Genomic DNA, 24,293 nt, shown 5'->3' with positions numbered 1-24,293 from the left:
AAATGCTAAGACCTCAAGTACTTTTTGCTCATTTTTAATTTCAAGAGGATTTTCCTGATGATGCAATTATTACTGGACCTAAGGGTATTTTATAGGCTATAATTACATTTGGACACATTTTTATTAATAACTTTGAAATATACATTTTAGTACACCTACAGCTCAGGATTCTTGCAGAACAAACTTTCCAAAAAGATTTAACTCTATACAAATTCATTTTGTGTCAGTCTGAATTAAATTTTAAATGTAAATATATACAACATCTTCTTTCTTTTTCCTTTAGCTTTTAGAAAATTTTAAAAAAAGTTTTTCAGTTACAGTTTACATTCACTATTATTTGTATTAGTTTTGGGTGTGCAGCCCAGTGGTTAGATAGTCATATATTTTACAAAGCTTGTATCTCCAGTACCTACCTGCTGCCAGAGAGAGCTACCCCAACACTACTGACTGTCAGAAATGCACATTCTTGAGTCCCACCCAGCCACGGTGTTCCCACAAGTCTCCAGGTGGCTCTGGGCCAGGGCTGAGTTGGAGAACCACCACCCTCCGCTATCACAGTCCGAGGGCCCATCTGGGAGAACAGAACGTCGGGCTCAGGAGAACCTCATTTTGTTTTTCGAGAGAAAAGCTTCAAGCCTAGTCAAAGCCACCACTAAGCAAGTTAAAATGTCCATATGGCAGACATGGAACTTTTAAGTCATTTATTTAATAAAAATATAGCAATTGACTTTGAAAGCCTGCCATGCATATTGTACCCTCTGGGCGTAGGGTTCTTGCCTAGAGGAGAATTCTGCCATCATCGTCATCACCGTCATTAAAAGTTTCTTGATGCTAACAACAGTCACTTGTAGGTATCACGTGTGAGAACTCACAGGGCTTACTGAGCACTAATTTTGCACCTAGCTCTGTGCCCTAAGGTTCCTGCCATCAAATGATTTTCACTCTAGTTGAGACAAAAATTGAGCCCAAGAAGCAATCAGTCACCCAATGTCGACACAATCATGTGCTGAATTGTGAGGAGGCTAAGCAGGACTTGCCAGTTCAAGAGCCCTCCTCTAGCTCTGTTCAGAGAGCCTTGCTCCCACTCCTTCCCCAAAGTCTGGGTTTTTTCTCTCTCTATTTCCTCAATCCAGATGGTGACAATTCCATTCTACCAGACAAAGTCAGGTCCCCTTTCATCTCTGTTCCCTTTTACTCTAACAGCACTTTCCCAGCATGCTTTTCAAAGACTCCCAAAAGATGGTCAGTCCTACCAGACCCCAAATACAGCAAGAATGAGGTCAGAGTTTTCCAGAAATTTGACTCATTTTCCCCCTCCCCGCCCGCTCCCCCCCCTACTCCCAGCCCCAACGCTGCCCCAAGGTGTCCCTAGGCAAAAGCAGCTGGCTGTAACTCTGGGACTTGGAAGAAGTCACAATGTTTAGTGGTCAGCCATCCCCGGGAAGCCGGACCTCCTGGGATTTGTCCCTTGAAGGTGAGAGAAGCAGGCCCTTGACGCCCTCACTCCAAGGACTCGAGCCTGTACCTCTGGAGCCCTGGGCCTCTGTCATCTATCTCTCAGAGGCAGTGTTTGAGGGTATGGCCACCGCTGCATTAACTCTAGGAAGGAGAGGAAAAGGCCTGCCCTATAAATAAACACTCCTCTCTTGGATGATGCGCCGTCTGCCTTCCCGCTCCCACCCCCATCACCCTTGTGACTGTCAGAGTGGAGCAGCCTCAAGCCAAGGGATTAGTGCAATCACAAGGTCACAATAGATACGCTGGTCCATAAATACTCCTGGAGAGCTTTAGTCATTGAACAGCAGCCAGGAGGCGAAAGAAAGAAGGAGGAGGGAGAAAGGGCTGGGAGCCTGCTACGGCGAGCTTGAAGATCTGCAGTTAAAACAAAACAAAAAATAGACTGGTTTTCTTCCAGAATGTGAAAATCTATAGAGGAGTGGAGAAGAGAGGGAGGAAAGGGCAATCCCCACACGAGTCCTGTTGTTTTTAGGTGGGTTAGCCTGCACACCTTGCCACACAAATCTGCCCCCTAAATGTTGCAAAAAGAAATCTAGGAGCTGGTACCACCATAAGTTTCAGAATTTCTGTTAATATAGTCAGCATCAGAATTACTGAGAGTTGAAAGAAAATACTTCCGGCACCTTTGCGGTGGAGAATGGCAGAGAGGCAGGAAGAGGGAGCAGGGCTCCGGCACTGATGAAGCTGGGAAGTAGGTTAGTGTCTAGTCCCCTGGGATGCGCAGACCGTGGAGCAAGGCCATCACCTTTGGAGGGGCCTGTCCTATGGGCTCTGAGGACCCCCGGCATCTTTGCATCCTCACCCTCTTGTAGGGTGCTCACACTGTGAGTGGTGCAGGCAGAGGGAAGTGACGGGGAAATGTGATCAGTCGATGAGAAGCTCCGTGTGGGAGCGAGCTGCTGAAGAGCATTGCACCTAAATAAAGAAGGCCAGCGCACCGGACACAGTGCCGCCGAACTGATACTCTGCATTTTCACCAGACAGAGCGGCAGGCAGAGGGTGGATCGGCTTCACTGTCACCGGCAGAGACAACTTCCAGAGCAGCTTGGATGAGTCATCTGGCACACACACACACACACACACACTCAAAAATTTTAAATATGGAAGATGGGGGTGGGGAGATGACAACCCACAAAAGCTGAATTTGAGGTACATAGTGTTTGGACCTGGTGTGGTTAATTCTGTCTTTAATTATTGAGTCTTTTGGTCCCTTTTAAGTGAAACTTTGACTGACTTACCTAAAGGCTACTACTAAGCTGATGTTAGAAGGCAAAGACCTAAGTTGCTTCGGGTTCTGTGGCCAATGTGAGCAGCTAATCAAAAAACAAATTAGCTAATTGGGACGTGGTCACACCTGTTATTAACATCAAGCGCTATTAACATTTCTGTTTTACTTTCAAACCACAGTGTAGGGGCTTAGCTGCAGACTGAGTTTGTGCTCACAGCTGATGTTCTGAGCAAGCCTTTGCAACACCCCCTGCCTGCCCCTCCCACACCTCACCTGGAACCCGTGCTGGAGCCGGGGCATTGCCTTGAGCACTCAATAGATGTGACAGATTGTGCCAGCTCTTATCCAAGGAGAAGAGCTATAGAATTAAACTCCTTTTTAGCCCTTGAGGACACAGGTTCAACCTCTGCAGAAAATATGATTAAAGAAGATTATGAACTAGTGAATGGAACTCTGAGAAATTCTCTTGTCTTAAGAGGTTTAGGAGTCAAAAGCTAGTTAAAAATAGCTGTAAAGGACTTTTCATGTGCAATTGGACTCCCTATTGGGTGATATTTAATCAATATGGAATGTCTTGCTGTTCCCTAAAAAGCTAAATTTCAGTATGTCCATCAAGCACCAGGTATTTATTTAGTACAAGTTTATTATGTGCAGTGAAGTGCATGGGTCCCTGCTCCAAACACATGTCTTATGTATCAAATTAGATTGGTGAGCCAAGAAATAAATGTGCAGACAGCTAAGAAAAAAAGAGAGAGTCAACTGGAATTTTGTACCATTAAGTGAGGCGATGCACTGACCTAAACTTCACTGAGAAGCCCCGTATTGCTGGCTGCTTAAGACCGAATGAAATCACCACACTTAGGATTTATGGAAGGGAGCGCCATCATAATTTATGGTTTGACTTAAAGCTTTCATATCTTTCTTCAGACGCTGGTAATGATGACATCGCGTCCGCACTCCCGCCAGCTGCCCTCTCCTCAGCCCTGCTCGTGGGGATCCGGCCTGGCGACGAAGCCTTCCTGGCAAAGCCGCTGGGTGAGCTCTGCAGCGGCAGCTGGGGGCCCGGAGAGAGCACTGGTCTTCTTCAGGAGGCGCTCTTGTGCCCTGAGGGGCCCACTGCGTTTTTCCAAGGAAAACTCATAAAGAGGTAATCAGGGACAACAGCTCTCTTGACTCCGGACAGCACAACACGCAGACAGTGCTCGTCCCATGTACATTTTCCAGGGCTCAGCGTACTTCGCCACCTTTTTGCTAGTCCAGGTCGATGTTGTCTGGTCTTCTGAGACGCAGCTGCTGAAAAGGCAGGATGGGCGTAGGTTCCATGTGCGCTTCTCAGTCAATGACAAGCACTTCGAATAAGCAGCAGAGAAGCTACTGTGAGCGTTTGGCAGAGTCGTTGCCTGTTCCTCTTCCAGTCCAGCCCCACTCGTGGCCCACCCCATGTAAGCAGACGCAGGCCGGTAGAAGCCACATGGTGACCTTCAACACCAAGGTGACGAGACTAAAAGAGTCGACAGCACTCCCCGCCCGTAACACCCTAGCCAATACTTGATTATAGAGTCCCAGGTCACTTTCTAATTATGTCTTGCATATCAGTGTGCCAATTGACAAACATCAATTAGTGTCTTCTGTGGATATAGCCATGATCTCCCTTCCTCCAGTCTGGAGAACAAGTTATTTACTTCCTTGTTCTTCCCAGCCCACACGCCACAGTGCTGAGCACTTAGCAGGAAATTATAAAGTGATGAGTTCTGTCTCCAGCAGCCCTGCATCCACCAGCTGTGTGTCTCCTTGTACCATCTGCTACTGGTGAGTGCTCACTGCAGAGACGTTGGGTAATGGGGACGCTGCAGTTGCTGACGGGTGCTTGACTGGTCAATAGGTTTCAAATCAATGCGCCCCTCCTCCCCACAGATATTTTTACCTGCTCAAATTCCCAATTCCATCGTTACCAATGGGGAGCAACACGACGATGCAGCTACTGGTGGGGACACTATTAGCTCAAAGACGGGCAGAGCGGCTGTAAGTCTCATCTGACATTTTTATTAAAATCCGTACTGAGTTTCAAGCACCCGGGCTCCGACCCCTGTGGCGGAACGATCATGTGTAATCCAGATATGCAAAATGGAGGGAAACTCTTTCTCTTCATATCATAAAGTATTCCAAGCTCAATTCTAAGTGATAGGGAATAAATGTGAGTCAGAAAGAGTCACATGTGACCAGGGAAAGATCCATGCAAACTGAGAAGTGCCGTAAAATGGTGAAGGGCTTATGCTAGACGTTCATCCAGCGCACACTGAGGATGCAAAGCAGAGAATGGTCCCTTCTGCTTAGGGCAGTGATCAGGACAGGCGACACAGATGAGGTGATGTTTGGTCTTTGTCTTAAAAGATGAGTCAATTTTTGTTTGATGATGCGGTGGGGAACACTGTGCTCAGAAGAAACAAATCACAAGTAAAGGCATAGCAGTGAAATCGCAGAATCTACCAGGGGATCTGGAAGTTGCTTTGCTTGGCCCAAGCAAAGGGGATACAGAGGTACAGGGAGAAATAAAAATGGAGAGAAACGTGGGGCAAGATCATGAAGGGCCATGTAGACCAGGCTAAGAAGTTTGGGTGTTGTTTTGTAGGCAAATGGGAGCCCTGGACAAGTTTTTAAAATAACAGAAACAAGCCCTGGCTGGCGTAGCTCAGTGGATTGAGCGTGGGCTGGGAACCAAAGTGTCCCAGGTTCCATTCCCAGCCAGGGTACATTCCTGGGTTGCAGGCCATAACCCCCAGCAACCGCACATTGATGTTTCTCTCTATCTTTCTCTCTATCTCTATCTCCCTCCCTTACCTCCCTAAAAATAAATAAAAATAAAATCTAAAAAAAAAGAAGGAACTCATTAATTCTCTCACTTGAAATTACCATCATTATCATATCAAAAAATAACAGAAACACATAATCAGATTTTTGTTATAGAAAGGTCAACTGGAAGCCATACTGAGTGAGGGTTGGAGGGGTAGGCCCAGGAAGACATCTCATTCATCTGCTTAAAAATCTTCCAAGAGATTAACCCTGGCTGTTGTGGCTCAGTGCATTGAGTGTCAGCCTGTGAACCAAAGGGGGGCTGGTTCGATTCCTGGTTGAGGCACATGCCTGGGTTGCGGGCCAGGTCCTTCCCCCCACTGGTGGGGGACATGTGAAAGGCAACCACATATTGATGTTTCTCCCCCTCTCTTTCTCCCTCCCTTCCCCTCTCTCTAGGGGTGAATAAATAAAATCTTTATATAAAATATAACAAAAATCTTCCAAGAGATTTTTGGAAGATTTGGAAATGAAATCCGGGTTTCTCCTCATTGTCCAAAAGGGCCCCTCCCACTTCTCCATGCCACTACAGACCACTGCCTTCTCAAAGGAACACTCAAAAAGCCACAGGGCTTCTCAAACATGGCAAGGTTGTTGTTGTTTTTTTAACCTCACGGCCCTTGCATTTATTTTCTGTTTCTCTTGCCTAGAGTGCTTGTCCTTGGCTGTCCCTGTGACTCTTCCTTGTCAACCAGGAGGTCTCAGTTTTACTCTCACCTCCTTCAAGAGAACACTATGTCCCTCCTATCTCTTTAATATATTATAAACACATGACTCTTTTGTTTGCATAATTATTGGCTTTTGCCCCTCAAATATCCTTCATGAGGGAAGGGGTTATCCTTGTCTTTTTTACCAACATGTCCCTACACACTGAATGAATGAATGAATGAATGAATGATAGATACATCAAGCAAGAGATGAGAAGGGCCTGAACTAAGACTGTGATGGAGAGGAGGGAGTGGAATAGAGAGATGTGAAGCAGCAAGAATCAATCTGATTTGATGATTAAATGGATGTGGGTGGTAAGAGAAAGAGTGACATTTAGGATTCTGGCTTGGGCAACTGAGTGGATGGTTATCCTTTATGGAGACAGGGAAAGTGGGAGAGAGATTTATGAGGGATCACCAATGAGGTCAGTTGCAGGTATATAAGGTTTGAGACCTTCAGAGATAGGAGACCAGGAAGCAATTAGCTACAGGAATCTAGAGCTAAGGAGAGAGATTCAAGCCACAGGCACATATTTAGCAGTTGTCAACACATATGGTAGCTGAAGTCACAGGAAAGGCCTCAGTTAAATTGGGGGAGGAAAGAGTACGGGTGCGAATGAGAGAAACAAAAGATGAGCATCAGTTCCTCCTGAGGACATGTCTCTGCGTGGACGAAAGGGATGTCAGGCAGTCACTACTCTGTAGGCCTTCCTCGAGACTTCCTGGGATGGGTGTTCCCACTGCTGGCCGCACAGGGGCTCACGATGCCAGAACTCAAGAAAGAGTGTCCAGAGGGCCACATGAGAGACCCCCTCCCTCACTTGGCCTCTCAGAGAGAAGAACAAAACATTTCAGTCACCCGGAGGCCAACTAAGGAATGAATTACAGCATGGCATTTAGCCTGCTGCTCTGACCACTTACTTGGGCAGGAATTTGTCAGTGTGGTAAGTGCACTTGAGACCAACAACCACATCCTCAGTCTCAATGCTGCTCAGTGCGAGTACATCCCACCAGAGTGCCTAGGCCCGTTTCTGTAAGTCCCTTTTACCTGTTTAGTTGAATAAGGCACATTCAAATAGCAATAGTTTAAACTCATTAGCAAACAAAGGAGACTACAAATAGTCATTGTCTAAAAGTAATACTACAGTTGGCTTTTCTTCCTTCTAGGTGATTTTTCTCCACAGGCTTGTCTGTGTTTCCCTGTCTGTGGGCTTCTTTCTCTAGGAGCGACTTTCTCTACTAGCCATGGGCTGTCTCACATCCAGCTTCAGTACACGCCAGAGGATCTGGATTGATTTTCCCAGCTCTAATGTGAGATGCCCTCCAAATAAATTGACGAATTGGCTAGATGTGGGTCACAGATTCATCCCTGGACCAATCAGCTGAGCCAGGTGGGTGGGACACCACGGTGGGTTCAAATTAGAGCAGCTGTGCATTGGCGAATTAGTGGCCCTACCAGGAAGGTGGGGTTACAAAGAACATGGCAAATTCCCTCTGGAGCTGGGGAGGGAGAAGGAGCACTTCTCAGGAGGGTGGTTGGGGCAGGGGTCCTCTTCCGAAGACAAAGCGTGCACACACAGGGCAGACTAGATGCCACAACCATTCTCCATAACCGGTGATTACGTAACAGCTTTCCAGATGTCCCTGCCTCCCACCTCCAGCCCTCCCACCAAATGCTCACTGGCTTTTCCCCAAATAGTTACACCAGTGATCTCTTCAAAATCAGTGACTCTGATGGAAATAATATGGTTGCTGTTTTCTGCAATTATTAAGCTTTGCACACACTGCACAGGCACCGGCACCTCCTTACCCAAGTCACCTGAAGTGAAGTGGGCAGAGGTGCTCTTTTCCTCATGAATTATTCCACCTGCAGCTTACTCCTGCATTATTTTACTTCCCTTTTCACATCTGTTGCCGGCTTGGCCCTGCACCACCTGCTGTTTTCTATTATTCTCCTTTCCTGATGCCTGACAACCCCATTACCATGGAGGCCATTCCCTTTCTGCAGGCAGGGCAGCGAGGGGCCCCCAGCAGCCCTGCCGGTGGGTGTGTCCACGTGCTGTAAACAGTCCAGACTCCTACAACCTGAGCTTTAGCAGGGCCTCCAGCGATCAGCTGGTTTAATCCTTTCTTCCTATCGGGGGAGAAAATAAGGCTAAATGCTCCTGCCTGGGTTTTCAAGGTCCCCCAGCACATTAGTGGCGGAGTATAGCTAAGGTCTCCGTGTTTTTTGATTCCCAACCCAGTGACGTCTCCAGGAATTGGACAAAGCAACCAACAAAAAATAGAAACAGAGGTGGAACTAGACAAGCAGTTCCTCGGGCCCTTTGATAAAAATACCCTGCTGTGATCCTGTTCTTTTTACTCTTTTAAAATAAATATGCCCCATTTAGGGATGCGTGCACTGCAGGGCTTCTCCTGTGGAACAAGACAGGCCTCCCCCTGCTTACTCGGCTGATAGCTCTCAAGCCACTACTACTCTCCGTGGGGGATGCAAAGACAAAACAAAACAAAGCCAACCAACCAAACAACAAAAAACACATTAGATCACAACCATCAGAAAATTTTCAATGATTTGAGAGGCCAAAAGTACTTGAAAAATCAGGTTTATGATGCAAGGGCCGTCAGAGAGCAGAGCGTGAAGTTAGAGCACAAACAGGTGATAGAGACCAGGCTTCCCGATACTTCCCTTACTCTTGGCATCTTATCATCATCTTGTATGAAAGAAAATGTAATAAAATCTGCCCTTGATCTCCATAAACAGGCCCCCAAGTCATTGAATAATATTATCATTCCTGTGGGGAAGGGAGAGACATTGAGTGCCAGGAGTTCAGAGAATGAGAGGAGATTCCACCTACTGGGCTCTGATTAGCGCCCCACCTCGGAAAAGGGGGAGCTGGGCATCATCGGCTTATCGTTTGACATGCAGTGACCACAGATCCTTTGAACGAGCGGGAGGAAACTAGGACTAGAACTCAGAATGCCTGTGTTGTCAACTTTCAAATTACCGTTATCCAAGCAATGAATGCACACAATTTAAAAAAGCAATTAGTACTATAAGGCTTGTAACAAAAAATAGCTGCTTACTTTCATTGCTGCCCTCACCCGAGAGGCACTCACTTTAAACTCAGTTTTTATCTTCTTGGTTTCATATATCATACTTAGCCTGCTATTTTGATTTTTCTTTCTATGGACATTTATTATGGAGTGAGATTTTACCTCTCTTTCTACTCTCCCTTCCAGTTGCATAACACTTCCTATCAAATCAATGTCTAATGTTTACATTAGCATGTATGTAAGCCTGGTTCCGAGAAGCGCCACGCAGCACACTGTGATCACTTTTCTTTCCTATGTAACTTTCTGTTGTCCTGGAATTAAGAACTGTGGTTTTCTATGCATCTATCTTAACTTATTCTCCCAACTCCATAACTTACGGTAATTTGAGAAGTATACAATTTTTAATTTTATAATTAAGAGTGTAACTTTATTAATAAGAATTGAGAGTGATAAGGTCTGTCAACATTCACACACATCAGGTGATCTCCCAGTTTGTTTGTTGCTTTGAACAGCTCCAAGGTCCAGCCGTCCTGAGGTTCTCTGTCTTCCAGCACTGAGGGAGAGCCTTCTCCCTCCTTCGGGTGTACTATTATTTTGAAATGTCATCTTCATCCTGGGAACCCCCTCTCCTCCTCCCCTTTCCAGGGACCGTCTTGGTTTGTCCCCTCCCTTGTTTTAGAGGAACACATCTTCTGGTAGCTTCTTGAGACTGGGTAAATAGGAAATAATTCCTTTTTTTTTGAGACAGTGTGTGCCCGAAGAGTACCTTTAGTTTTTCTTCATGATTGATCTGCACTTTGGTTGGGCATAGAGGGGTAGGTTCTAAAACATTTTTCAAGGTTGTTTGAAGGCCCGGATCTCTTTGTCCTTCACAGCCCAGTCTTGCTGGTCAGAAGTACGATGTCATGATAATTCCTTGACATCTGGGAATATACCCTGTTTCTCTTTCTCTGGCAGAAAAGAAAAAGTTCTCTCCATGACCCCTTCTTTGTCTCTGAAATTCTGAAATTTTAAAGCGATGTGTTTTGATGTGGGTCTGTTTCTCATGCACTGTGCTGGGCACTGAAACTGATGTAACTCAGTTCTGGGATCCTACCTTGATTAGTCTCCCTGTTTTCTCTTCATGCAACTTTTATTTAGCAGATATTGAGCTTCCTGGATTTGTATCTAATTTTTTGTTTAGCCACTTTTATTTTTTGGTAGATTCCCTCGACTTTGTATTTCACCCCTCCTGTTGAGATTTGTCTCTGACAGATTTGTACTCTCCATGAGTTCTTTCCCCTTCTTTTAATGCTTTCTCCTCCTTTACAAAGCATCCTGGCTGTGTTGTTTCGGTTCGTTTGTCTTAATGATCATTATTTTAAAAATGAACACAGTATCTTCTCTTACCTCTGTATGATAGTAATTTTCTCTTTCCCTGGATTGTCTGTTTTTCCCAAGTTCCCCCCATTTGTGTGTCTTGACCTTTCTTTTATGTTGGAGGATTCCCTGAAGTAGTTGATGGTCCCCAGTGGATGGTTCCAGAACCTTGACCCAGAACACATATTTAGAGAGGGCAAAGGCTGCACTCTTGACCAGCAAGGGAAATGCGGCCAGGTTGAGGGTGGGGCCAGGTATTAATTAATTCACAAATTAATTAAAATATATGCATTGAGAGTTCACTGCATTCCAGGCACTGAGGTATGATAGATAAAGAGGAAATGAAAGGGAGCAAGATGTTCAGAGTCCAGCAGGGCAGACAAACAGGTGAACAAACACAATGTAATGTGATAAGCATACGTCAGGCTCAATAAACATTAACTTAATGTCTACTATATGCCAGGCACTATACGAGGCACTTGGATTTTACTTATTCCTTACAGTAACATTGTGTTAGCATTATTAAACCCATTTTAATGTAAGGAAACTGCCCCAATGGAGGCACATACAAGTACTGGTAAAACTGAGAGGCGAGATCCCTCCTTGGTGCCTCTGCAGCCAGGCACCCGCCTTTCTGGCTCAGGGGTGCACGGTCCGCAGCACTGAAGGCAGAGGCTCTGGCTGGCACAGCAGGTCCTGCCTGAAACTGGCCCTTCTTCCTCGGGCGCCCCCATTCGCCCTCCTGCCCCGCTCCTTAGGTGTCCACTGTGGGCTGGAGCGCTGCCTTCCGCGTGGGAAGGAAGGACGAGGGGAAACAAGCCATGAGAACCTTGAACTAAAACGGTCTCAAACCACAGGAAACTCTTAGATGTGTGGTCCTTTCTCTTTCTTGCTTTTATTTGCTTTTCCTTTTTCTGGTCAATAACAAAAATTTACCTGAGTATTGAGTCAGGAGCTAAGACACGGTGACGAAGGCAGAGGAACAGGGGTGGGGAGCAGGGGGCTAAATCTTGAGGGGTTTTTCATTAAGGTGGATCAGTGGTTCCCCTGAGAAAGATCAAGGGGACCCTGTGGGTGAACTGGAGAAAAGGAACCCCCCCCCACACACACCCCCCTCCCTGAATCAGTTTTTAAAGCTCTGTCTCCGAAACAGGAACTCGCCTTGGGTCTCCTGAACCGAAGCGCACAGACCTTGCTTCCTCCTTCTCAAGTCACCTTGTCCTTTGAAGCAGAGAGCTCTGTTCTTCCACGGCCGGGCGGGGTAAGTGGGGGCTGCAGGCCCCCAGGGGCTCCCCGGGGGCCCCTTTCACTTCTGTCATCCGGGGATCAGGCAGAGAAGGTTTTTTGGGGGGTGGGAACCCGAACTCCCTGTGTATTAAGAAAAGGAGATGGGGGCGGGGTACAGGCAGAGATTTTGCCAAATTACAGATGGAGCCGACTAGATCCAGAACAATTCCCAAAGGAGGCCCTCCCACACCCACAGGAAGGCCAAAAAAAGGCTTGAAATTCAAATTATTTTTGGTGCTTGGGAGATGAGAGGGGAGTGAGAGAGGGCAGGAACTGAAGGGGGAAGGAAAAACGAAAGGCCTCCATCCGGGCCTTTCCTAAGGAACCACTCAGGGGGGCACCAAGTGGTGTGAGGACTGTGGCTGGACGGGCATAATGTTTTCGTTGTGCATCCACGGGCTGGACTGCAAAAGGGACATTCACAAACTGTGTATGAACTTGGCTGCTGACCTGAAAGAAGTGGTGGCAGCCCCTGTCCTCCCACGAGCCTCTGCTTGCGAGGCGAGGGGCCGAGCTGGTTTGCCCACCCTGTCTCCACACACCCTCTCTGCGCCTCCCTCGCAACCTCGTTTCCTCGCCCTGGTTCCTCCCAAGCTGCCCCTCTTTCATGAATGTTGTCCGCCCGTATTTTGGTTGTTGTTTCTGCTCGTGCTTTTGCTTTTGGGGGAAGGGGAATGGGAAGACGTCGGGGAGGAGGTAAGGATGGGTGGCGTGGGATGGGGTGAGGAAGCAGTGCTTCCATCTGAGAATTAGGTAGAGGGAGAAATAAAAGGCTCTGCTCCCTGTTCCCGGACTTCAGTCTTTCCGGGTCTCGTTTCTCCATCTCGTTCTCTCTCATCTCTTCAAAAGAATGATTTGATACTGGGCACCCCATCAAAGCTGAACTTCAGATAAGTAGCAAATAATTTTTTAAAAAAACCTGACATTACGATTCTGTGCACTTGAGGCAGTTTTTAAATCACCGCACTCCAGGGACTTCTGGGCGACAGATACCCACAGGGGATGGAGTTGGAGGGAGAGCCGGGCCCACGCCAGGTCTTCTCGGCTCCCACCTGCCCTTCATGCGGTCCTTTCTTGCTTCTGAAAAAGGAAAGAAAGGCGATGCCTATGGCTGTAAAAGCATCCAGGGCCAACCAGGGGCAATCAGACATATTTGTGTCTGTGTTGAGAAAGCAAAAGGCTTTTTAAAAGATACATATCCTTTTCACAAGTTAGGTAGTTTCAAATTTAAGGTGTTTCATAAAACTTGGAGAAAAACTTAACTGAGTTTGTACTGACCACTGATGGATCAGTACAATGATTTTGTAAAAACAGGCTTTACGTTTTAGACCAGTTTCAGGCTCATAGCAGAGCCGAGCAGAAAGGACGAGGGTCCCCAGGCACTCCCTGTCCCTCGTGCGCACAGCCTCCCCCTGCAACAAGTTTTGAAGGAAGATCTCTAAGTGACATCTGACCTGGGACTTGAAGGAGTGCAAAGAATTGAACGACATTGCCAGATTCAGCCCTGCTGAAAAACCAATGTCAAGTTTCCTGGCAAAGGCGGGCTGGCTGGAAGTCTTCACTGAGGGGTTGTACTCACGGGCAGTTAAGTCGTCCCAGACCCCTCTCTGAAGCCACGGGCCCAGGAAACTGTCCCGGTTTTCCCTCCTTCTCATCAGCCCTGGTCACTGTGGTAACAAAACCCCTCAGCCCCGTCTACCTGCTTGTTCATGCGAGCAAGGCTCTTCATGAGAAATAGGGATGGCATTCAGAGGTAACACGCTCATTCTTGCAAAAAGGAATATTAATTGATAGACAGTTGAACATATCTATGGGTAGATGGGTAAATACATATATGGGTAAATATATATATATTATATTTAAAAATCCATCCTCATTCATCTCATTAAGAGAATAATGTCTAATATTTTACTGGTTTACGTTTAATGGTCAATTACATATATATTTATTTTGTTACTAATAATTGTATTGATTCAAAGACTGTTTTAACACTGGAAGGCTTATAGTCCCAAGATATTTTTTACATTGTAAAATCAATTTACATATGCATTTTGTTTCAGAATATATGATAGGGTAATCAATAAAAGATGACCTAATAATAAATGATGTCATAAAAATACATGACATTTGGATACAATTCTTGAGGGGACGTGGAACGTACATACCGTGATCAGGGAAAAGGGGAGGATTTAACATTCTGACTGTCAAGTAATTGCTTGTTCAGTTTGAAAGAGGCATATGCCTGGCTGGCGTAGCTCAGTGGATTGAGTGTGGTCTGTGAACCAAGTATCGCAGGTTTAATTCCCAGTCAGGGTACATGCCTGGGTTGCAGGCCATGGCCCCCAGCAACTACACACTGATGTTTCTCTCTCTCTCTCTTTCTCCCTCCCTTCCCTCTCTAAAAATAAATAAATAAACAAATCTTAAAAAAATTGCATCTCTTTAAAAAAATGAAAAAAAGAAAGAAAGAGGCATGATGGTGTCACATGACTATGGTAGTTAGATTCTGTTGGATACATTGAGAAAGAGTGATGTAACAGTTTTATTTCAAAACTCCACTTGTGACCAACCTGCAGAACGCATCCTTTGCAACCACTCACACTTAGGATTAAAAGTTATAAATGCCAATTTAGAAATGTGCAAAGGGTTACCTTGTTTCCAGCACTTTGTAGGGGAGGTAGTAAAGGAAAATTTGAAGACCACTGTTTTATATCATCCTCTTACTGACATTCCTGCTCATAACATAGTACTTATATTTCTAGAGCTTTTGCAACTTAGAACAGTTAAATTGCAGGCATCACCCTACCTACAGTTTCAGAGGTTTGCTTTTCCAGAGTCCTTTGTCCCTCACCATGCTGCTCATCTACTCTAAGCTGGGTGGTAGCTACAGGGTCATGATACCAGGGCTTAAATTGGAGAAACCAGAAATAAGTCAGCCCCTAGACCTCACAGCTGAACTATTTCAAGAATATGCAGTTACATTTCAGTGGCCGTGATTTGACTCATGGTGTGCCCAGTAACATATAATTACGAGCCGCATTCTAACGGACTCCTACTGCAATGTTTGCTTGCCGCCTTCTGAATACAGGGGAGCCACAGCAGGGTTTTATGGTGACTAATTGAAATGATCCAACCAACCCTGATGTACACCCTGTCCTAGGAAACTGACTTTCTTGCATACCAGCTGAGATGCCAGTGGAGTTCCTCCAAGCATTAAAATCTTTCTTTTCGAGGAAGTCAGAAAGATGGGTAGAAGCAACCATGTGCCCAAATGGCAAAGGAAATAGCCATGGGGGGAGCTATGCAATGGGGAGGGGAGCAGGTGAGGCTGGAGAGAAATAAAGTGCTGGCTGCTCTTCAGATCAGAACTAAAAACTGAAGGGTAGTTCACCACAGTTCAAGTGCAGCCACAGTGTGTGAAACTGCTTAACCGGTGTGTGGAGTTTGTGAGCGGTGATGCTTTAGTTAATCTAGGGTCAAGAGGGTTATGTCTCACCACAAGGGCTTTTTAAAACTAGATACTATCTATTTAAGCACAAAGCTCTGTCAATCTTTTTCAGCTTTAAACTTTGTCTTTCTTTAATTAAAACTTTTATTTTGAGATAGTTGTAGATTCACGTGTAGTTGTAAGAAATAATTCAGAGAGATTCTATGTACTCTTTACCCAGTTTCCCCCGATGGTGGCATTTTATAAGCCTAGTACAATATCACAGTCAGGATACTGGGACTTTTGCAGCCAAGACACAGAACATTTCCGTCAGCAAGAGGATCCCTGTGTTGCCATTGTATAGCTACACTCACGTCCCCCTTATCCCGCTCCCTTCTTAACCCTTGGCTATCACTCACCTGCTCTCAATTTCTCTAAGTTTGTCATTTCAAGAACATTATATAAACCTGGCTGGTGAGGCTCAGTGGATTGAGTACCAGCCTGCAAACCAAAAGGTCACCAGTTCAATTCCCAGTCAGGGCACACGCCTGGGTTGTGGGCCAGGTCCCCAGCTACAGGTGCGTGAGAGGCAGCCAATCAATGTATCTCTCATACATTGACGTTTCTCTCCCTTTCTCCCTCCTTTCCCCTCTTTCTAAAAGTAAATAAATAATATCTTTTAAAAAAGAATTATATAAATGGTACCAATCAGACAGTATGTAACCTGTTGGGGCTGTCTTTTTTAAATTTAGCACAACTCTCTAAAGATTCATTCTGGCTATTCTGTGTATGGATAGTTGGCTCCTTTTTGTTGCTGAGTAGCATTCCGTGGTTTGGGTCTACCACAGTTCGTTTAACTGTTCACCCACTGAAGGGCTTCTGGGTTTCAGCCAGTGTTGGCTGTTATCAATAAAACCGCTACAAACACTCATGCACAGGTTTTTGTGTGAATTTAGGTCTTTATTTCTCTGGGATAAATGCTCAGATGTGTAATTGTTGGGTCTCATGACAGCTGCGTGTTTAGTTTTTTGAAGACACTGCCAAGCCGTTTTCCAGAGAGGCTGTACGCCCTTACACTCCCACCGGCAAGGACCCACGGTCCATTTCTTTTCATCCTCCCCTGCGTATGACACTGTTACTGTTTTTTATTCTAGCCATTCTGGTAGGTACGTAGTGCTGTCTCATTGTGGTGCAATATTTTTGGGGTTATCTTTTGAATTTTTCCATTTTTATTGTGATATAATTGACATAACATTGTGTTAGTTTAAGGTGTAATAACACAGAGATTTGATATATCTATGTGTTGCAAAATAATCACAACCATAAGTTTAGTTAACATCCATCACCTCACATAGTTACAAATATTTGTTCGGTAGTGGGGAACTTTTAATATGTACTCTCTTAGCAACTTTCAAATACACAAAACAGTATTGTAACTGTGGTCACTATACTATACATTACATTCCCAGAACTTATTTATATTATATTTGTACCTTTTGACCCCCTTCACTCGTCCCTTCACTCATTTACCCGCCCCCATCTCCTGTCTCTGGCAACCACTAATCTGTCCTCTGTTGCTATGGGTTCAGTTTTTTAAGATTCCACATAGAAGAGAGATCATACGGTATTTGTCTTTCCCTGTCTGACTTACTTCACTCAGCATAATGCTCTCAAGTGTTATCCATGTTGTCACAAATGGTAGGATTATATTCTTTTTCATGGCTGAATAATATTATATACTTAATACTATCTGTCATGTTACGTGGATATCCCGTTTTCTGATCTACCCATTCATCAGTGGGTATCTAGGTTGTTCCCAGGACGCGGCTACTGTGAGCGACCCTGCAGCCAGCGAGCACGGGAGTGCAGATATTCTCTTGGAGACCGTGCTTGGTTTCCTTCGACTACACCCAGAAGTGGGGTTGCCGGGTCACGTGGCAGTTCTGTTTTTAGTCTTCTGAGGCCCCCCACACTGTTTTCCATAGCAGTTGCATCCATTTACATTACCCGTTCTCAACGTCTGTGCCAACACTTGCCTCTCCTCTTTTTGATAATAGCCTTCGTAACAAGCATGAGGTGATATCTCACTGTGGTTTTGGTCTGTATTTCCTTGATGGTTACGAAGTTGAGCATTGTTTCATTTTCCTGTTGGCCATTCGTATGTCTTCTTTGGAAAAGTGTCTATTCAGTTCCTCTGCCCATGTTTTAATCAGGATGGTTTTCGTTATTGAGTTATATGAATGCCATGTACATTTTGGATATTAACCGCTTAACCAAATGCAAGATTTGCAAGTATTTACTCCCATTCTGTAGGTTACCTTTTCACTGTGCCGGCTGTTTCCTTTTCTGTTCAAAAGCTTTTTAGTTTGCTGTGGTCCCATGTATTTATTTTTGCTTTTGTTGCTTTTGCTGTCAGTGTCAAATCCAAAAATATCATTGCCAAGCCAATGCCAAGGAGCTTACCTACTATGTTTTCTTCGAGGAGTTTAATGATTTCAGGCCTTTAGTATTTTTTATTTTTTTAAAGGGATTTAAAAAAGATTTTATTTATTTATTTTTAGAGAAGGAAGGGAGGGAGAAAGAGAGAGAGACAGAGAAACATCAATGTGCGGTTGCTGGGGGTCATGGCCTGCAACCCAGGCATGTGCCCTGACTGGGAATTGAACCTGCGACACTTTGGTTCGCAGCCCATGCTCAATCCACTGAGCTACACCAGCCAGGGCTTAGGTCTCTAATATTTTTAACTTAAACAATTTTCTTTTCACAGACTTTATTTGTAAAGTTGTTTAAAAATAATTTTTAAAAATTTAAAGCAAAAGATACATCATGTATACATCATATTTTAAAAACACAAGAGTGAGAGTGAATCCAAAGTCTCCTCTTAGCACCTCTGAGGAGGTGACCCCCTCCTTGAAGGTCACCGCTCCTACCAGCAAAGCCACATGAAAACTTCCACCTAAAATGAAGGCCCCCATCACTTCGACCACGTTTTCCTACCTTAGCGTCATCTCGGGAATGATGAAGGTCTTCTTGAGCACAAAGAACCTCTGGGAATGCTGTCCACTTTTCTTTCCTCTCCTTTGATGTCGTCAGCTAACCCATCTAGAGACATGGGAATAAACTGAAGAAAGTCATTCCCTCCTCTACCCCCTCCCTCCCTCCATCTCCAATAGCTTCTCCATTCTGCTGCTGTTTCTAATCTGCTGAGAGGAAACCACATAAGCGGACCTTTGGAAATTAGACAGTCATTCAGAACCCATAAGCAAGCCTAAGAAAGGCTCTTCTTAATGCAGGGGCTTTGGCTACTCGGAGGTCCTTCCCCTCTACCTTCTGAATTCAGAGTTCTCTCCCAGAGATTGAAGTTGCCAGAGGGGCAACCTCTAGGTCAAGGTCGTGTTGCTACGTATGTTTTTCAGCAGGCCAGGACTGTGACATCTTCTGACCTCAGACACTGGAGGGTGCATTTGGCTACTTATCCAATTTAGAACATTCACAGTATCATTAAGTATTAGGTGTAAAGATAAAGTTAGCTTGTTATTGTGCAATTACTCAATGAAGAAGGTAATCTGGATTGGGCTTAATTCTCCAGCCTTGCGCTACACTTAATTCAGTACAGTTTGATAGGCACGTGGAGTCATCATACGATTTTGATGGAATCTGAAAGATTCCTGAGCAAATTTCCTGTCTCCAGTGACTTGTACTGAGTTTCACCAGGTCTCAGGGTTCAAGCTGTGAATCAGGTTTTGTATATCTTTCCAGTGGCAGGAGTTTTCATGTGAAGGGTTCAAAATTGGCTAAAATTTTTTGAAACATGTTCACAGACTGACAATTATTTTTTAAGTTGAGGGTAAAGTTACTTCTATGGTAGTTCTTTTTTTTTTTTTAAATCACACAGCAGCCCTGAGATCTCTGAGGTACTTTAAAATTAAAAACTACTTACTTGTAGAACATTTTTTCCCCTCTGATCATAAAATAATACCTGCTTATTGGCAGATACTTGGAAAATTCAGAAATAAATTTAGCACTCAGATAATTACATTTTATCTCCTTGCAAATCGAATGTTTTTTTTTATTATTAAACATGAACCAATGGATCACCTCTGGGGATGAAAACAGTCCGGTGGACGTGAGTGGAAGAAGTATTTGGTTGTTCTCACTATTTGTACCTTTTGACCTCTGCACAGCATACACGTTTTTCCTGTTAATCAAATAATGGAAAGGTGTATTGAGAAACACTGATGTAAAATTCAGCCCACCAGAGGAATGCCGTGGAAAAGTGGGTGGTTTGTTCTGGCGATCAACCTGGACAATATTCATCCATCGGTATTTACTAGTAAGAGCCCGCATGGAGGCTCAGTGCTGAGGAAATGAATTACGTAACTAGCCTAAGCAAAAAGTAAAGTTAAATACACTGCTAAAACACGGTCATGGATTCAGAACCTTCTCTCTCTCTGCTTCCACAGGCCCAGCTCTTCCCACGCAGTCACAGGGCCTGGCTGGGGGTGCAGGCATCCTCACAGGGCACTGCACTTACTCAAACTGACGGAAAAGCAATGCCCTCCGCAGGAATCGATACAGGAGCGGAGCCTTTCGCAGGCAGACTGCTATTCCTAGGGACAGGATGCACACTCAGTTTTGAGGTTTATATTAGTGTCAGATTTAGCAATGTCTTCTAAACTTTGTTACTAGGAAATAATTTTGGCATGTGTGTATAATATATGTATATATGCATGTGTGTATGTGTATAAAAATACTACAGAACGTGTGGCTTAACAGAGATTTGTTTTTTCACAGTTCTGGAGGCTGGGAGTCCCAGATCTGGTGGCCAGCATGGTTGGGTTCTGGGGAGAGGGCTCTTCTCGGCTTGCAGATGGCCACTTCCTTGCGGTGTGTTCACGTGGCCGTTCCTTGGTGTCTGTGGGGAAAAGGAGAGATCTTTTCCTTCTCCTTATAAGGCTACCAATGCACACTCTTACAACCTCGTTTAACCTTAATTACCTTCTAACAGCCCTTTCTTCAAATGCTGTCTCACTTTGAGTCAGGTCTTTAACATATGATTTTGGAAATGAGGGGCATATTTCAGCGTGTGTGTGTGTGTGTATGTGTGTATTTTATATACACATTTCCAGATGTTCCACCACATTTGTATCTTTTCTGATTTTATTACTGTCCCGTACTGCTGTTTCCCTTATCATATAAACAGAAATCGGCAGAGTTTCTTCCACGCCTCATTCTTCCCATTCTTAAGGCTCCGAGAGTTTGCGCTCAGAGGCAGCCCTGAGTGCTGAATGGAGAATGCCGAAACAGGATTCAGGACTCATGGAGGCAATTCCTAACTGGTTATGTCGTTCTGAGACTGCATCTCTCCCGAAAACGTAAATTGTCCCCTTTGTAAAATGAGATTAATAATGGACGAGCCTGTGAAAGAACGAATAGTTAATAATTTATCACGTTAGCGCTCCGTAATAAAAGTTTCAAAATGAAATGCAGATATTCATCCAAAAGTATACTGACTTTTAAAAATTTAACAGAATTCTCAGTATTTACTATGTGCCCCAAACCATTTATTCACTCTTAGCAACAGCAGTGTGAGATAGGTTGTCCGCTATCACCACCTTCCCCATGTTACAGAGACCAGAGAAAGAAGTGAAAGTGCGGGACCACGGCTAGACAGCTCATTATTGACAGTCAGGCGTCCAGTCCTGGCAGCTTGGTGCTAGAGTCCAGGTACTATGCAATCACTAAATTGCTTATTCACTTGTGATTGGGTCACTTCCTTGCTCAAAAGCTTCAGTGGCTCTTGATGCCTAAAGTAACAAGCACCACTCACCAGCTTAGCAGTCAAGACCCTCCATCTACCTTTCTTCCCCGTTCCCTATGAAAATCCTTCATCTGTCCTTCCGGGCTCCAGCTGCATTGGACCATTCACACCTCCCTGAATGGATCCCCTGCGTCCCCGCCTTTCAGCTTTGCCTTAGACAATCTCTGTATCTGGAGCCCACCTGTTCTCATTGCACTGCCCCTCCCCCAACCTTCCACATCCTGCCTTTCCCTTCAACGCTCTTCTCAAGTGTCCTCCATACATCTTCTCCTGCACCCGTCCACCCCAGCTGCTTGTGATTTCCCACAGAACTTTCTCTCTTCTCCCCTCTCTGGACGGTTCAGTTTCTGGCTTTTGTGGCAGTTGTTTCTGTACGTGCTGTTGTCCCTCCCTGGTAAATGATGGGCTCCTTGAGTGAGGGCTGAACTGTGCTTTCTCATAGAGCTCTTCCATTTTTTATTACAAATTTAAATCATTATTTAAATCACTTTTCTCATAACCAAATGTATGCATACTTATTGCCCCAAATTCAACATTACAGAAATACATCTCTTAAAAAGTGAGATCCACTGTGACAGCCCCTCTTTCTTTGCCCTGAGAAAACTGTGATTAGCAGGTTGGAGTGTAGCCTTCTAGACTTCTTTCGTGGAGTGTGCATGTATAGTTTGTATGTACAGAAATGGGTTTATACTATAGACAGCTTTGTACTCTTTTTCCACTTAAAACATTATATATTTACTGTTTGTAATTAAATCATGATTTTTAAAATATTATTTGATTTTGCATCTTTATTATATTTTTTCCTATACCATTTATCCCCCTATACCACCCTCTTCCACTGCCACCCACTCCCCTTCCCCGCAATCATTTTTTAAAAGCATAGTATAGGATTGTATGAGTGTACCAATATTTACTTGTTAAATCCCTTGTTAATGACCATGAGAGTTTCAACTTACCATTATAAACAATGATCCTGTGAGTACCTGTGTATATAGCCCATATACATACACACACTCCATATATACACATATACTCCATATGTACTCCACATGTACTGCATATATCGCCAGATGATTTTCTGTAGCACATAGCTTTGGACGTGAAATTGCTAGGTGAAGTGGAATGGATATTGTAAATGATGATGATCATCAAAAATGTGGAGGGGAAAGAGTTTTGAATTATATCTTTCTGTATCATTCACAAACTCAGCGGCTAAGAGGGCAGACTCTGGCACCAGGATGCATAGGTCTGGATCTAGGCTTGGTCTCTGTGTCTCAGTCGCCTCATCTATAAAATGGGGCAATAAGAGTAACTTGCTCCCAGTGTTGTAAGAGTTAGATGAATAATATGTGTAAAGAAATTAGCATTTAGTATTTGGCAAATAAATAAATGCAAGATATATGGGAGAAAACATGGTAATAAGTTCAGATAATTGGTTGTTGAATAACTAGGACTGAATAGAACAACAGTAGTTTGAGTAATCTTTCTGGCAATGGATGCTGCTTTGCTATTGAAACCAGTAGTGACTGGTTTCAATAAAATGACCAGCTAGCATCAGAGGTGCAGTATGTGGCCTTGGAGAAATTTATCTTTGTGTAAAGTTAATTAGCCCGAACCAGGATCGACCAATGACCTTGGTCTCTTCAGTTCCACACTTTCCCCAACAGAACTGGCAGCCTGGTACCTTACATAATGGGTCTCTCTGAGGACAGAGAACAATGCAGTTCCCTGAAGGGAACCCTGGCTTACCACTGAAGGTTATTAGATGAGTTACCCGGCCATTAACATGAAGTAATAAAAGTGCGTGAATGGCTAGAGTACAGTGAAAGGCTTTCTGGTTAGATTCTTAGGTTCTGGGCCAGAAGTCCCGTCTTCACAGAAAAGTTTCTATACCAATACTGGAAGATTCGGAGGGCAGTCAATGCTGGCTTCTAGAACCAGCTTTGCCACTAACTAGCTGCAAAACCTTGAGGACACTTTGAACCTCCTCTTGCGTTGATACAATGAGGGGACTTAAATAGCTTATGTGAAAGGCCCTTTTTAGGACATTCCTTTCCCCACAGGCAGAGTCACATTTTCAGGCATCAGGGCTGTTTATTGTACTGAAAAAAAAAAGCATAAAATCAGGCAATGGAAATACTTCCAAAGTGTGTCAGTCATGAGATGGAAACGCTCTGCAGGAGGGCACAGAAGCATTCACAGCCGCTCCGTGGTGCCCACTGCAGGAAGAGGTGGGGAGGGGTGGTCCTCAGAAGAAGCACCGGGAAATCCAGGGGTAGGCTAGCCGGGGCCAGGTCGTAGCCAGGGTCTCAGGTGAAAGAAAATGGGGCTCCCCGTGAAGTATGAGCATTGCTCCACATGCACCAAGGGCCCTCCCTGCAGCCTGACAGGTTCTTGCTCCCCGCCATCTTCTTCAGCCCATTTCAAAGCCCATCTCCTTGAGAACCCAACTTGGCGCCACACAGAGACCTCTTTCTCCTCTAAAGGCTGACAGTAACCACTCTCTGTGCCATTTACTGCCCGGGCACTTCCAGGAGGCATACAAGGCCGCCAAGACCTCCTAGGAACAGTCATACCCTCTCAGCGAGACCCAGGGCCACTGGCTCCTCTCGGCCTCCTAGGCGTCCAAGACAGTAGTGCCTAGGAAATATTTGTGGCTCTGTGATGGAGTGACTCAGGCCGGCTCCGCGGGGAGTAGAATTTTATGGGTTTTAATGTGAACCATACCATGAAATCTGAGATTTCACCTCGTTGCTCGCACTGGAAACCACCAGTTCCCTTCAGATTTGCGTGGAGCTGGGTGGAATTTGGTTCCTTTTCACCCTGAAAACCATAATCTCATTTTTAAATTCACAAAAACATTTCCATAGCATCCACTTCATTTTTGACAGTAATCTAAGCACTACAAATGTTAACTCACTGACTCTCCTTGAGAACCCATGTAGAAACGGAGGCACCCAAAGACAAGTCACTCGCCCAGGGATCAAAGTGGCAGAGCTGGGATTCAAACCCAGGCCACCTGATTCTAGAGAGCACGCT

The 24,293-nt window shown here is 44.8% G+C and overlaps 1 protein-coding gene across 1 annotated transcript in view; it reads left to right on the top strand.

Moving 5' to 3' along the window:
- Positions 1 to 11,880: 11,880 nt before the first annotated feature.
- Positions 11,881 to 24,293, top strand: part of PLEKHA2 (pleckstrin homology domain containing A2) — a 72,855-nt gene continuing 60,442 nt past the window's right edge. The window contains exon 1 of the mRNA XM_028527048.2: positions 11,881 to 11,980. The gene's annotated coding sequence lies outside the window, so the exon portion shown is untranslated. The remainder of the gene's footprint in view (positions 11,981 to 24,293) is intronic.

Source organism: Phyllostomus discolor, chromosome 11, assembly GCF_004126475.2.
Source record: "Phyllostomus discolor isolate MPI-MPIP mPhyDis1 chromosome 11, mPhyDis1.pri.v3, whole genome shotgun sequence".
Lineage (NCBI taxonomy): Eukaryota > Metazoa > Chordata > Mammalia > Chiroptera > Phyllostomidae > Phyllostomus > Phyllostomus discolor.
The sequence above is the reverse complement of the archived record's forward strand: the minus strand, read 5'-3'. Positions and strand labels throughout refer to the sequence as shown.